At 40.8% G+C, this 15,146-nt stretch overlaps 1 protein-coding gene across 6 annotated transcripts in view; it reads left to right on the top strand.

Annotated features, from left to right (window-relative positions):
• Positions 1 to 15,146, top strand: part of LOC105482255 (uncharacterized) — a 220,647-nt gene that overhangs the window by 12,770 nt on the left and 192,731 nt on the right. The window lies entirely within an intron of this gene.

Below are 15,146 nucleotides of genomic sequence, written 5' to 3'. Positions count from 1 at the left end.
CTTCAGATCTGCAGTGTCAGCTACTTTGATATGATAGGTGGCATTCATATGACACACATCCCACTTGTGTTCACTGTGTTATATGTAGTTCCCAGCAAACTAGTTGTATCTCTACTGTTTTTTTCTTAGAAATATGAAGGCAAGAGTAATGTTTTAGGAATAATCTTTATTAAATTATTCATAAACTTCACTATTTTAATTTTCATTAGTATAAATTACTTGCAGCACACTCAAAACTGAGCTTCTTTTCTATGATTCACAATTGTTGCTTCTGACTACTTTATTATGGCGACTTTTGTTATCAGCCCTGTAGAGCTATTTAACATTCACCTTGGGGTCAGTATAAAATTTGATACTCTGGCAGCCTGTATTCAGAGATGCATAGATGGTCTTCCATCGGTGGCTTTCTCCCTAGCCCTAGAGCAGTTCGTGTATCCAGATTCCATATTGAGTCTTGCCGGAGTACAGCATAAGAAAATCTATGTTGATCACATCTTATGCAAAAGTCTGTGTTGATCTCTTGCTGCCCATTTGCCATATATCACTATATAGCTTCAAAGTCAAGCACTTGTGCTTTGGAATTGCTGTTCAGCTCATGCTTAATATTTTAATGACATCAAGCAATAGCAAGAAGAGATTACACATATTGGCAGTACCTTCTAAATTTGGAATAATGTGGTGATCTCCGTGAGATAAAACAGGAGCTTGCAGGTATTTAACAACACATATTTGTAAAGCTGATAATGTGCCAGGAATGTGCTGGGGGATACAATGAACAAAATGGATAAAAATCTCTGTCCTTATGAAATGTACGTCCCAGTGATTAATGATTTACTGTGAGATCATTTATAATGTGTACCATCCCGATAAAAAATCTATTGATTTTTTTTGGTAACAGTGTCTGAAAACTTTAAAATTTGAAAAAAGAAAAGGCATTAAAAATGTTTAAATTGGTGCATTTAGATAGTATATTATGTAAGTGATTATTGGCCAAGTACCCCAAAGGCAAGATATTACAGATCCCAATCTAAGCACTAAAAGTTAACACTTTTTATATTGACGTGATCCTTATTGAAAAGTGTATTTTTTTAGTGAGAGGCAGTGCAATCCCAAAATCAACATCATACCTCTAAATTGATAAGTTGATATTGTATCAAATAGAAATCTCATGATAATGAGGCAGGTCAGGATTTGAATTTTTCATTTCTTTAGAAGCATAATTTGGAGACTTGTAAAATTAACAGGACAGTTGAAATTGACTTTTATTTTTAAACATCAGACAGGTAATGTGCTGATGTAAAAAGGTTGAGGAAGGAGATTTGGGGTCTTATAAAATTAATAGGACAGTTGAAATTGACCTTTAGTTTTAAACATCAGACAGGTAATGTGCTGATGTTGTAAAAAGGTAAAAATAATCATCACACTTAGGAATTACAAAAGGATCAAAATAGACCGTTTTTTTGTTTTTTGTTTTTTTTTTTTAAATGGATGTGGGTACTTTTTACCCAGTAGTACCAGGCACCTGGAGATGAATGCTTTCAAGTGAAATAAGAAAGGATCACAATTCTTATTTGGGCTAATGCTTCTTATAGGCACAGCAGGAATGAATGAATGAATGAATAAATGAATGAATGAATTTTATTAGCATATGTAATAAATAAGTAAAAAACTTCACAAGATAATTTTAGGTAGTGATAAGTACTGTAAAGTCAGTAAAGTGGGGTCTATCATAAGTGAATTAGCTAGTCACTTGAATACCTAATAAATATCTAAACTTATTGTGGCCAAAAGGGAACTCCTGATTCTCCTCACCACCAACTTCTCACCAGGGGATGCTTCTGTAGATTGTGAGGTCTGGGAAGCTTTTGAAGATGTTATTTGAGTTGAGATGTGAATGGTGAAGTATCTGTGTGCATTCCGGGTATGGAGGTGGGAAAGCGTTGGCTTAGAGGTGGAAATGAGTTTAGTGTGTTGGAGACAGTCAGTATGAAATGTTGAAATGTAGCCAGAAAAGAGATAGTGCTAAATGAGGCTACAGAGGTGGAAGGGGCCTTGATCTTTTTTTTTTTTTTTTTTTTTTTTTTTTTTTTTTTTTTTTTGAGACAGAGTCTCCAGGCTGGAGAGCAGTGGCCTGATCTCAGCTCACTGCAACCTCCGCCTCCCGGGTTCAAGCAATTCTCCTGCCTCAGCGTCCTGAGTAGCTGGGACTACAGGCGTCGGCCACTATGCCTGGTTAATTTTTGTATTTTTAGTAGAGATGGGGTTTCACCATATTGAACAGGCTGGTCTCGAACTCCTGACCTTGGGATCCACCTGCCTTGGCCTCCCAAAGTGCTGGGATTACAGGTGTGAACCACCAGGCCTGTCCAGGGGCCTTGATCTTTTAGGGCAGAATAAGGAGTTAGGATTTCACTTTAATCATGGCATTAAGTCTATAAGTGTTCTAGGTCTGGGGATTGATGGCCCCATGACTGTGGATACTGTGTAGAGGCAGAAGAGGAAATGGGGACCTTTTTGAGCTGTTGTCTGGGTAAGAAGCCATAGCAGCCATCTAGATGGAGCCTGGGACAGCTTTGGCAATGTACTTTGCAGACAGAGCTAAAGAACTTAAGTGTGGATTCTATGTGGAAGGCAGGAGATGATTTCTAGGTTTTGTTTTGTTTGAACAACTGGATGTGTGATGGTTCAGTTACTGAGATGGGGAAAATTGGAGAAGTTGATGGTGAGGGGAATCAGAATATCCCTTTTGGACGCAATAGGTTTTAGATACTTCTTAGGTAGTCAAGTGAGGTAGCTTAGTGGGCAGTTGAATAAATGTCTGTAGTTCAGTGGCGATGTCGATTAAAATGACAAAGGTAGGTGTCAGCAAAGTAGAGCTGACTTCAAAGCCGTAAGACTGGATGAACTCCGCAAGGGGATGGGCTCTTCAGTTTGCTTCCTCAAATTGAGAAAGTTGGGCAGGATGGTCTTTAAGGTCCCATCTTTTCCAAAAAGTTAGATGTTTATTGAATTTTAGAGAGTCTCTGTAAGAAACTTGAAAGTGATGGGAATTTTCTGTAAAATGCTTTAGCTTCTTTTAAATCGTGAAAAGGATGAATGGGAAGAAATACAGACATTTAAATATTCCGCATCTGTATTCATTCTGAAATTGCTTGCCCACAAAGCATGATATGTATGTTATGTAACTGTGATAAAATATCCTTCTGAATGTGAAAATAATCTCCTTCATATTGTAAGTTTTCATTTAAACTGAAATGGTCAATGTGAACTTATTTTTATTAAAAAATGTTAAACAGTTTTATTGAGGAGTAAAGTGACACCCAAGCTGCACATATTAGAAGTGTGAAGTTTGATGTTTTGACATAGGTATCCACCCATAAAGCTCTCATCACTAAAGATAATAGACATGCCTGTCACCCCGAGAGTTTCCTCGTACCCTTCAGTACTGTCTCCCTCCTGCCTCTGATCCACAGCCAGCCACTGATAAGCTTTTTGTAACTGTAGATTAGTTTGCATTTTCTAATTTACATATTATATAAATAGAATCACACAGTGGGTAATCTTTTGTTCTGACTTCTTTCACTCAATTATTTTGAGATTTATTCATGCTGTTTTGTGTGTCAATAGTTAGTTTTTTTATTTGCTAAGTAATATCCTATTGTATGGATATGCCAGATTCATTTTTTTTTTCAGTCATAATGAAGTTAGACTACCTTCTTTTTCCTTTCATCAGGTCTTCTGGTTTGCTGGCATTATGTGCCATTATGTGCCACTGTGAATCCAGAAAATTTGAGACAGGTCTCAGTTAATTTAGAAAGCTTATTTTGCCAAGGTTGAGGATGCATGCCCCTGACACAGCCTCAGGAAGTCCTGATGACATGTGCCCAGGGTGACCGGGACACAGCTTAGTTTTATACATTTTAGGGAGACATGAGACATCAATCAACATATGTAAGAAGTACATTGGTTGGGTCCAGAAAGGCAGGACAACTTGAAGCAAACACAGGAAGACTTGAAGCTGGGAAGGAGCTTCCAGATCACAGGTAGGTGAGAGAGGAATGGTTGCATTCTCTGAGTTTTTGATTAGCCTTTCCAAAGGAGGCAATCAGATATGCATCTATCTTAGAGAGCAGAGGGGTGACTTCGAATAGAAGGAGACGCAGGTTGGCCCTAAGCAATTCCTAGCTTGACTTTTCCCTTTAGCTTGGTGATTTAGGGGCCCCAGTATTTATTTTACTTTCACACACCTAAGAGACTAAACATGTGAGTATATATACACACAGAGACACACTCTGAACTGTCTTTATAGAAGGGCTTCCTTGTTCTTGTATTCATCCCCCTTCATCCTGTTCAGGGATGAGCTTCCTGGCTTTCATTTACCACAGCAAGCTTGACGGTGTTGTGGATAGGAAGCAGGCCCACCCTTTCTATGTGTGTGTTCTGTGTGATTTTTTGGGGATGTGTGTATGTTGTTGGGCTTTATTTTTTATATGGATTGTGTTTATTTTAGCAGGTCACCTGAAATAAAACTGAAGCTTCATAGTTCAGCCTTTACTTGTGCTTCATAGTTTAGCACTTGTGAATGCAGTTAATCTAGTACTTTTAATTTCACAAGGGAGTATAAATAAATTTTTTCTCAGTTCATAGGAATTTTGTATAGTTGGTCAAGACAGAGATCAAAATGAAACACTCATTCAGGTGGTAGGTAGATGCCTACCTTTAATCTCTGTCTTATCTTGATTAAATCACTTGCTTTCTGCTTCTGTTTTTGTGCATTTGGAAAAGTTCACTGCTTTTTGGTTCATGTGGATGATCTGAGAATGCACTCGGGGATTTGTGAGTTAATTATTCTCTGGCTGTTTTTAACATCATCAGTTTACCATGGAGTTTAAGGATGTTTGGGCTCTAGCCTGGCAGTTCTCTGTGCCATTGTCTGGGGTTGTCTGGGGAGGAATAGAGGATGTTGTGTCTGATATCTGTAGGCCTGTCCTGGCAGAATAGGGCTTCTCACTGGCTGAGCTGAGTGTGTTTGGTTTATGTGGGATTAGAATGCACAGTGGCCATATAATTCAGGAGACAAGAAAGAGCCCTGAGAGAGGAATGTCAAATAAATCTCTCTATTGCGTTCTCATGATGCTTGTTCTCTGTGTAATAAAAAACTTGGTGATCATCATTTGTATTGTTCATTTAATTGTCCTTTTACTGGCTTTTAAGTTTTGTGAGTGCAGGGACAACCATGTCTGTGTTCATCCATTGTACTCATACAAGAAATGCTTACTGAATGTTTAATAAGTTGTCTTTATGCTTCTTGTATTTATTTTACATGTGTAGTTACAGAGTTTCTAATTGTAGCAATTAATATTAAGAGCTTTAAGCCCTTTAGGAAAGATGGAAGGTAAATATGAACTGTTTATTAGTCTGCTCCCCTTGACTTTAAGCAAACTCTTGAGGCATGATCTCCCCTCCCCCATTTTTTCTTTCAGTGAATGAAAAGCACAAATGGAGCCAGGCCTTCCACTCAGGGATTGGTAGGAATGCAAAGATGAATAAAATTGTTCCCAAGCCTTAAGAAGCTCACAGTCTAAAGGGAAAGTCAACCTTATAGGCCAGTGACAATTTAATATAAGCACTTACAGAAATTATTTTAAAAGTATTTTGGGAGCCCAGAAAATATGAATAAAGGCTCTTGTTTCTAACTTGAGGAGCTGGGTAGAAGCGACCCCATGAAGTAAAATAGGAGATCTATCAGGAAAGGAGGCAGATTTGGTAGGATGAGGAGGCAGGTTAGGGCGCAAGTACAGTAAGAATTCAGTTTTGGATGTTTTTAGTTTAATTTTTCCATAGAATGTTATTTTTTTTTGTAGGTAATTTGTAGATTTTTATGCTGGTTTATAAAAAGCTCTTTCCTCAGTTGGTAGCATTGAATTCATCTTTAGTATTTATGGGGAGGTCATAGTTCTTGAACTAGATGTTCTCCATTACCTTACCAAAGTTGACTCTACCAGTAGTGAAGCCTACAAGGAAAAAGATCTGCTGCTACGGATACCTAAAAGACCATTTCACGTTAGTACTTATGGGACTGCCTCATTCTTTGTGTTGGCTGTAGAGCATTCATTCCATCGACTGAATGTAACATGCTTTAGTAGTCCCCCTGTTTTCCAATTTTCCTATTATATCAGTGCTGAAGTACATATGCATAAATGTAAATATATCATCTCTCATATTTCTAAATTATTTTCCATTAATGTTATATTGGTATATACTTTTACCAACAGTGTTTTAGTGTGTCTGTTTCCTTATACACTCACCAGTGCAGAGTGCTGCTTAAGTTTATCTGATAGGTGAAAATGTTATTGTATTTGATTTTTAACTTCTATTTCTCTTATTATAGAGTTTGGGCATCTTTTCATATGAATGAGTCATTGGTAATTCTTTTTCTCAGAGCTGATTGTGCCTATACTCTACCTATTTTTCTTTTATATGGTTACTGTTTTATTGTTGATGTGTAGGAGCTTTAGATATATTAAGGAAATTAGCTCTTGGCGATGTGACATACTGTTGCTTTTAAGTTTGTTGTTTGTCCTTTGACTTTGCTTACCCTGTTTTGCCATGAGGGATTTTTTTATACTTATGTAGTGGAATTGTATCTAATTTTAAAAATTGCTTCCAAATTTTGTGTTACACTCAAAACATTTCAGATAATACCTTTATTGTATTCTGAATACCCATTATGTGTTTGGCTCTATCTCGGGAATTCCAGTTATATTTTGTTGATCTGTTTATCTGCTCATCATTCTAACTTTTAAAAAATTTTATTCTAGTCTCTGAAAGGGCAGTCAATCCACCATCATTACAAATTTCTTGGCTATCTCATATGTTTATATTTCTCTATTAATTTTTAAATTGACTTTTCTTTTTGAAAAAGCCTATTGACATTTTTATTGTATGTACTTAAATTATATGATTAACATAAGGAGAAATGAACATCTTTATGATTCTGAGTCTTCCTATCCAAGAATGGTGTGCTTTTCCCTTTCTTCAAGTGAAGCTCTTTAAGCAGGGGTATCTGCTTTGGACAGTTTTGTGAACCTCTGTTTCATTACAGCCATTACGTATATTTGAGTCTAATACATAAGATTTAACAAAAAACTAAAAAGCCAATATTTGTGTAACCACCCTGGGCAAAAGGTAGAGTATTACCAGGCCACAAAAGTTCCCTGTTTGTCTGTCATTATTGTAACCTCTCCTTTCATAGGTAATACTTCAGTGACTTCAGTCATAATCACTTTCATGTTCTTCTTTATAATTTTATGAATTTTATAGACATTCCTAGACAAATGGTTCATTACTTGCTTTTTGGAACTTCTGTGAAATAGGTTTATATGTTATAATGTATTCTTCTGGATTGATTCAAGAGATGCATAGTTTCTTCTGCACAACATTATGTGTTGAATTCAGTTCATATTTTTGTAAGGAGTTACAGTTCTTTCACTTTTGTTTTTCTATGTAGTTTCCCATTGTGTGGATATACCACGATATATTTAGCCATTTTGCTGTTAATTTTTTTTTTTTTTTTCGCATTTGGCTATGATGAACAACATTGTGTTGATTATTCTTGTACATGTATCTCCTACCCCGTGTTAAACACGTGGATATTGGAGTGGTTGGTCACAGATAGGACTATTTTCAATCCTGTAAGAAAACACTGAGCTTTTTTCTAAAGTAGTTTTCGGCTATGTGCGAGAAATCCCATTGCTCTGCATCATAGTCTATCTTGGTATTGTGAGACTTTAAAATTTGGGCAATCTGATGGTGTCTTATTTCTGTTTAATTTGTATTATAAAGATTTAAAAAGCGGTTCATTCCTTTGCCTTTGGGTCCTGTCATCTCTTGTTGACTTTGAGGTTGGTTTGTGACCAAGAGCTTTGCTGATGAGGACACTTCTTTTCTAAACATAGTTACAGAAGAGTTTTGCCTGGGAAATTTAAAAAGAATTCAGAGTCCCATTTCAAACTTGGAGAATAAAAAGTTTTGGAGCTAGTATCCAATAATCTAATACATAAACAGCTAGACTTAGATTCCAGCACAGGGCCCTTGAAACTGAAGGTTGTTCTATCTGTACTATTTTTTTCCAAGTCTATCATGTATTTAGCATTTAAAACACACCTGAATTTGTAATAGCCACATACAAGTGCTCATGGCCCCATGTGGCTAGTGGCTATTATATTGAACAGTATAGATCTGTTTAGAAAATTGCTCAATGATCAGTGTATAGTTGGTATGCATTTTGAGCTTTGATATGCAATTTGATCTTTGGCATCAGGTTGTATACTTCATGCCCTCTCACTCCCCTTCCCATCAAAGCAGGGTCTCACAAAGACGGGCCATTCACCTTGGGAGGGACTGGTTAAGAAGGTAAGTATGTTATCCAAAATCCATTTATATTATTAAAAAAGTACATTGGAAAACATTTTGTAGTCCATCAGTAGGGATGTGAATGTAACAATTGATTTTTTTTTTTGGCTGCTTTTATTTGTTTGTTGAAGATTTAATCACTTTGATCTATGTTTAAATTTAAAGTTTTTTAGTCTATTATGTTAATTTTTGGCTTATTGTAGAATGCTTAATTCTGATGTAGAGGTAATTAACAAGCTTTTGTTGGGCATATGTGAAAGTTGTTGGGCTTGTAGCTAGAGGCGATCATATTGAATATGCTCAGAAAATTGCTCAATTAAGTGTATGGTTTGATATAGATTTTGAACATGCCAGAAACTCCCTTCTCAAGTAAGAGGGAGGAAATTTGAAGCCTAAAAAGATAGAGAAAATCTACAATCTATTGTAGAGGCAGAATGTGAATTTGTGAATAACATTTTTATATTTTCTCAGTCACACTTTAATTAAAGTGTAAGCACCTTTAGTAAAAATAGGAAAATAGTAAGATCAGGTTCAACTTTGGACTAAAAGGAAAACTGTAAGATAGAGAGCCCGGAGGTTGAGGTCTCAAATCTGCCATCCTTGCTGTTTCCTTTTAAAGTGGAAATAGCACTGATCTCACATGAGCATTGAGGTTAATTTAGATTTCATGAAAGGTAGTAACATTTGTCTATTATAAATTTTATATATTATAATATATATTATATATGTGTGTGTGTGTATATATATATAAACCATAGCTGTATTTTGGTCTTCAGGGCAAAAAACTTCCCTTTCGATTTTTGGAGGTACACTCTCCTGTGTTTTCTCTCACTGTCTCTCTCTTTCCTGCATGCATTTGCCTCCCCAGTCCTGCCCCATCCATAAAAGGATGATTAAGATACTTTTGTTTGGGAAAGTTTTATATTGAAGACCTTTCAGAAGTTATTTGAATGTCTGGGTTTATATTTCTTCCCATCTTTTCTAGTGAAGTAACAGTCTTGACTTCTTCGTCTGAATGCCCTATGGAATTGTTTCTTGATATGAATGATGCTGCTGCCTCTTCCTAGAGCCCCTGCCATGGTCTGGTGCTCCTTATCCTTCCTAGCTCAGTTATAAGGCCGAGAACCAAGTATGCTTTTGGGAGGCTCCCTTGCTCCCTGCCAACCCGCTTTCTGTCAGGGAATTGACTGTTCCTTCCTCTGGGTTGCTCCTAGGTCTTTGCTTGGCTAGCATTTAATAAGTTATACTCCAGCTTTGTGTCTGTGACTCCCTCCCCTTGTTCTTTCAGAACCACGTCTTCATATCTCCTGTACAGTTATCCTGGCAGTTACTGAATAAATGTGTGACTTAAGCTCCATGACTTTAGATTAGTCACTTAAGCACTGAGACCTAGTCTCCTCATCTATAAAATGTGGTTTTCTGCCTCTTGACCCTAATGTCATCAATAAAGTTGCAGTTGCTGAATCAGATGCCTGGGTTTGGACTTTGTGTCCTGTTATATCTGGAATTGGTGGGTTCTTGGTCTCACTGACTTCAAGAATGAAGCCGCGGACCCTCGCGGTGAGTGTTACAGTTCTTAAAGATGATGTGTCTAGTTTGTTCCTTCAGACGTTCAGATGTGTCTGGAGCTTCTTCCTTCTGGTGGGGTTCATGGTCTCACTGTCAGGAGTGAAGCTGCAGACCATCCTGGTGAGTGTTACAGCTCTTAAAGGCAGCACGTCTGGAGTTGTTCATTCTTCCTGGTGGGTTCGTGGTCTTGCTGGCTTCAGGAGTGAAGCTGCAGACCTTCGTGGTGAGTGTAAACAGCTCATAACGGCAGCGTGGACCCAAAGAGTGAGAAGCAGCAAGATTTATTGCAAAGAGTGAAAGAACAAAGCAGTGTGGAAGGGGACCCCAGTGGGTTGCCACTGCTGGCTGGGGCAGCCTGCTTTTATTCTCTTATCTGGCCCCACCCACATCCTGCTGATTGGTCCATTTTACAGAGAGCTGATTGGTCCACTTTACAGAGAGCTGATTGGTCCGATGTGACAGAGTGCTGATTGGTACACTTACAATCCTTGAGCTAGACAGAGTCACAGAGTGCTAGTTAGCTAGATACAGAGTACCAATTGGTGTGTTTACAAACCTTGAGCTAGACACAGAGTGCTGATTGGTGCATGTACAATCCTTGAGCTAGACACAGAGTCATAGAGTGCTAGTCCTCCAAGTCTCCACTAAGTTAGCTAGATAACAGAGTACCAATTGGTGTATTCACAAACCCTGAGCTAGACACAGAATGCTGATTGGTGCACATACGATCTTCCAGCTAGATATAAAAGTTCTCCAAGTCCCCAACCAATTCAGGAGCCCAGCTGGTTTCACCCAGTGGATCCTGCACCAGGGCTGCAGGCAGAGCTGCCTGCCAGTCCCCAGCTTCGCCTGCACTCTTCAGCCTTTGGGCTGTCAATGGGACCAGGTGCCACGGAGCAGGGGGCGGCACCCATCGGGGAGGCTCAGGCCATGCGGGAGCCCACCGCAGGGGGAGGAGCTCAGACACGGCAGGCTGTAGGTCCCGAGCCCTGCCCCGTGGGGAGGCAGCCAAACCCGGTGAGAATTTGAGTGTAGCGCCGGCAGGCTGGCACTGCTGGGGTACCCGGCACAACCGCCATAGCTGCTGGCCCGGGTGCTAAGCCCCTCACTCCCCTGGGCCGGCGGTGCCGGCTGGCTGCTCCATGTGTGAGGCCCGCCAAGCCAATACCCACACCCGCTGGCACTCACACTGACCCAGGAGCGCAGCATGCAGCCCCAGTTCCCACCCGCGCAGCCCTTATTCCTGCCCGTGCCTCTCCCTCCACACCTCCTGGCAAGCAGAGGGAGGGGGCTCCAGCCTCAGCCAGCCCAGAGAGGGGCTCCCACAGTGCTGCAGCAGGCTGAAGGGCCCCTCAAGTGCCACCAGAGTGGACGCTGAGGCTGAGGAGGTGCTGAGAGTGAGGGCTGCTAGCACTTTGTCACTTATCAGTCCCCCCTCTAAACAGGACACCCCAATTGCTGTTGGGAATTTGGCCGATGACCGCTCTAGGTACTTCCTGCTGGATAGGGGCAATGCAGGGGCCCTGCAGTTATAGTGTCCTCCAGAGGGGAGCTCTCTAGGCCAGGGAAAGTGCCACCAGGTCAGTCCAGGGGTCCTGGATAGAAGGTGTTAGTTGAGCTCATTTGGGGTTCCATTTGTAAGACCATCTGTAGCTTGATGGCCTCAATTCTAGAGGAAACAAATTTGACAAGAAGGTTAAAGACACAGGGCCCAAAGGCGAATAACAGCAAGATGGCTGCCACAGGACCTAGAAAGGGGAGAAGCCATGTTGCCCAGCTCCAGAGGCTGGCATAAGAATTTGAAAGACGTTGTCTGATTTCAGAAGCCTTTTCCTGTAAATGCTGGGCAGCATCTCGTACTATCCCTGACTGGTTAGTGTAAAAACAACACTCTTCTCCTAAGAAGGTGCAGAGTCCTCCTTTCTCAGCAGTGAGGAGGTCTAGGCCTCGGCAGTTTTGGAGAGTCACTGGTGCTAAAGAGTCTATTTGGGATTGTAAAGTAGGATAGATTTCGTTATTTCTTGCAAACTGTCTGAGAAATCCTTTGAGAGTGTGTGGTAGTAGGATAATGAAGTAGATAAACCAGCTATTTCGGTTCCTGTAGCAGTAGCCATTCCTAACCCTATAAGTAGGGGTATTAGTTGTATGACTCTGCACTGACGGACTTGAGCTTTAAGGGGTACTGATAAGGTCTGATTCCCTGGGGCAATATTAATGTTGGGACTTAGAAAGACTAAGACGCAGGTGCCTGTCCAGTTAGTGGGGAGGCAGATAAGGGTCGATGTTCCACATAAGAAGACTATACGTTGGCTGGGTAGACAGAACTGGTTATGTATGTTAAAAAGGTGTATGAGTTTGTTGTTTTCATTTTCCCATACTCCTAGAGTACTTGCCAAGGTAGCTCTGGTGACCGGCTAGAAAGGAGTGTTGGGAGCAAACTGGCTCCCTGTGTTCTATTTTCCCATTGGAGAAAAAAACGTTTTGTATCTACTAGTAACCATTTGAGAGAGTGATTGAAAGAGGTGATAAGAAGGCATTCACTAGTGGTGGGGGCGCTGCTGCAGGGGGTCCAGGGGTGAATGGTCATGCAGGAAGTATGTTTGCCATTACAAAATCTGGACTGTTTGTTAAGCAGGGAGGATGTGATGATTTTGGGGGGGCCTTGAGAAGCAGACAAGCCATCTAAATGGAGCTGTTTGGGTGACTCAGAAGTTACTGTGATCAGTTGGGGCTTGAAGTTGTAGGGTGTAATTACGCTGATGCGGTAGTAGGTGCCCTAGAGGCAGACCTGATAACAGGATGTATTGGATGCATGAAGGGGCTTGGAAAGTTAAGATGGTATTCATAGTTACAGGGCTGTGTATGGGCTTTTCATTGCTTGTGTAATAGGTGAGGTTGGAAATGTAAGAACGTAAAAGTTGGATTGTGCATCCTGTTAGGGTATTCTTGGTCCTATCAGAGATGGGGAAGTCGGCTAATGATTGCATATTTAGAAGTTGGAAAGGGTCTTTTCATTCATAATGAGGGGGGTAAATCAAGTTGGTAAAGACCCAGTTTTTTGCGGGAATGGGAGTGGCAATGTAGTCAGAGGTTGATAGAGAGATACAAAGCCAACAGTCATTTGCCAGGGAAGGATTGAACTGGTTTAACAGATAGTGAGTTAAGGTGAGAGTCTTGTAGAGATAATTAGGAGCTAGTGGAAGAGGAGGGGTGATTGTATGAGGTATCCAAGGAAGCAGGAGGGATACATAGGCAAAGAGCAAATAGGAAGGTAAACCGGGTGCTCTGGAAAACGAGATCATTTTATCTAGTCTGAGTTAGAGGTAGGAGTAAATTGCTGTTTTCACTTATCTTTTTTTAAGGAGTAAGTGATCTTTCCTCAGGATCAGTTGTAGGAGCCTTTTTAGTCTGGTATGCTTCCTTCTAAAAGAGGAGGTGCAAGTCTTCCAATGGTTTGCAAGTGTATCGAGGCTGGTCTTGGGACTCCTGAGCTGATGGTCCCGCAGGTTCCTCAGGGGATGTCCAAAGTTTAACTTGGGTGTGGTGAATCCAAGATTCCGCTCCTGCCACCCTAACTGCAGTGGGAGTAGAGAGGATTACCGAGTATGGTCCTTCCCACAAAGAGTCTATAGATGGGGAGGTAGAGGGGAGGGATTTGACCAACACTAGATCTCCTGGTTGGAACAACTCTGTTCCCTTTTCCCTGTGACATCCTTCGGGTAGGTTTTAAAGGTTTTGTTGATATTTTGCCAGATAAGTTATATCTTTGACCAAGTTGGCCATTTCCTGATCAAGTAGGAGGTCATTTGTGAGAAAAGGTGGTCCGTACAGCATTTCATATGGACTGAGCCTTATTTTGTGAGGAGAATTTCGGATTCTCAACAGGGCCATGGGCAAAAGAGTAGGCCGCGGGAGATGAATTTCTTGTGTTAGTTTCCTTAAGTGCCTCTTGAGTGTTTCATTTGCCTTCTTGACCTTCCCTGAGGATGGTGGCCTCCAGGAGCAGTGAAGGTGATATTGTATCCCTAGCGCCCTGGAAATTCCCTGAGTTATCGTGGCTTTAAAAACCGGACCATTGCCACTCTGTAAGCTTTGGGGAAGCCCAAATCTAGGAGTTATTTTATGAATTAGGACTTTAATCACTTCCTGAGCCTTCTGTGTCTTACAGGGAAAACCTTTTCTCCAATTTGTAAAGGTATCAACACAGACCAACAGGTATTGAAATCCCTTTGACTTAGGCATATGAGTGAAGTCTAATGCCAGTCTGACTGCCAGACCTATTCTTTGTCCCCCCAAAGCGGCCTTATGATGAACCAAGGCATTATTCTTTTGGCACACCTCACAGGCTTTGACTACCTGTCGGATGGTCCAGAGGAGATTTGACCCTGTAAATAGGGATTTGGCCATTTGATTAGTGTTTTCAATACCCATATGAAAAGTTTGGTGTAGGGTTTTAACTATTTTTCACTGGCTGGCTTCAGGTATAAGTACCTTTCCTTCTTCTGTCGCCAGCCACCCCAAGGGGAGAAAACTATGCCCCCATGAAAGTCCCCACTCTGCTTCAGTCGGGGAATATTGGGGCTTAATCTCGTGGAGGGGGTTGCTCCATACCAAGGATCCTTCCATAGGTATTTCTAATGGGGGTTTCTGCCTGGCAGCAACTTTGGCCTCAGCATCTGCCTGACAGTTTCCTTCTGCCTTTTCTCCTTCACCTTTCTGGTGGCTTTGGCGTGTAAGACTGCCACCTCCTTGGGTTTTTGCACTGCGTGCAGTAGCTGTATAATTTCCTTGTAGAATTTAATGGGGATTCCCCCAGAGGTTAGGAACTCCCTTTCTTTCCATATTGCAGCATGGGTATGTAGGATTAGATAAGCATACTTGCTATCTGTATACACATTTATTTTTTTTCCCTTTCCCAGTTCTAGGGCTTGAGTAAGTGCCACTAGTTCTGCTAATTGGGCACTGGTCTCTGGGGGAAGAGGCCCAGGTTCAAGTATGACTACATCACTAACTACGGCATAACCTGCTCTTCGTATCCCATTTTCCACAAATGAACTTCCATCAGTATATAGGTTAAGGTCAGGATTAGCTAAGGGGACTTCTAAGAGATCGTCTCGGGCGACATAAGTCTGGACTATAATTTGTTGGCAGTCATGCTAGAT

The sequence above is a fragment of the Macaca nemestrina genome, chromosome 8 (genome assembly GCF_043159975.1).
Source record: "Macaca nemestrina isolate mMacNem1 chromosome 8, mMacNem.hap1, whole genome shotgun sequence".
In the NCBI taxonomy this organism is placed as follows: domain Eukaryota; kingdom Metazoa; phylum Chordata; class Mammalia; order Primates; family Cercopithecidae; genus Macaca; species Macaca nemestrina.
The sequence above is the reverse complement of the archived record's forward strand: the minus strand, read 5'-3'. Positions and strand labels throughout refer to the sequence as shown.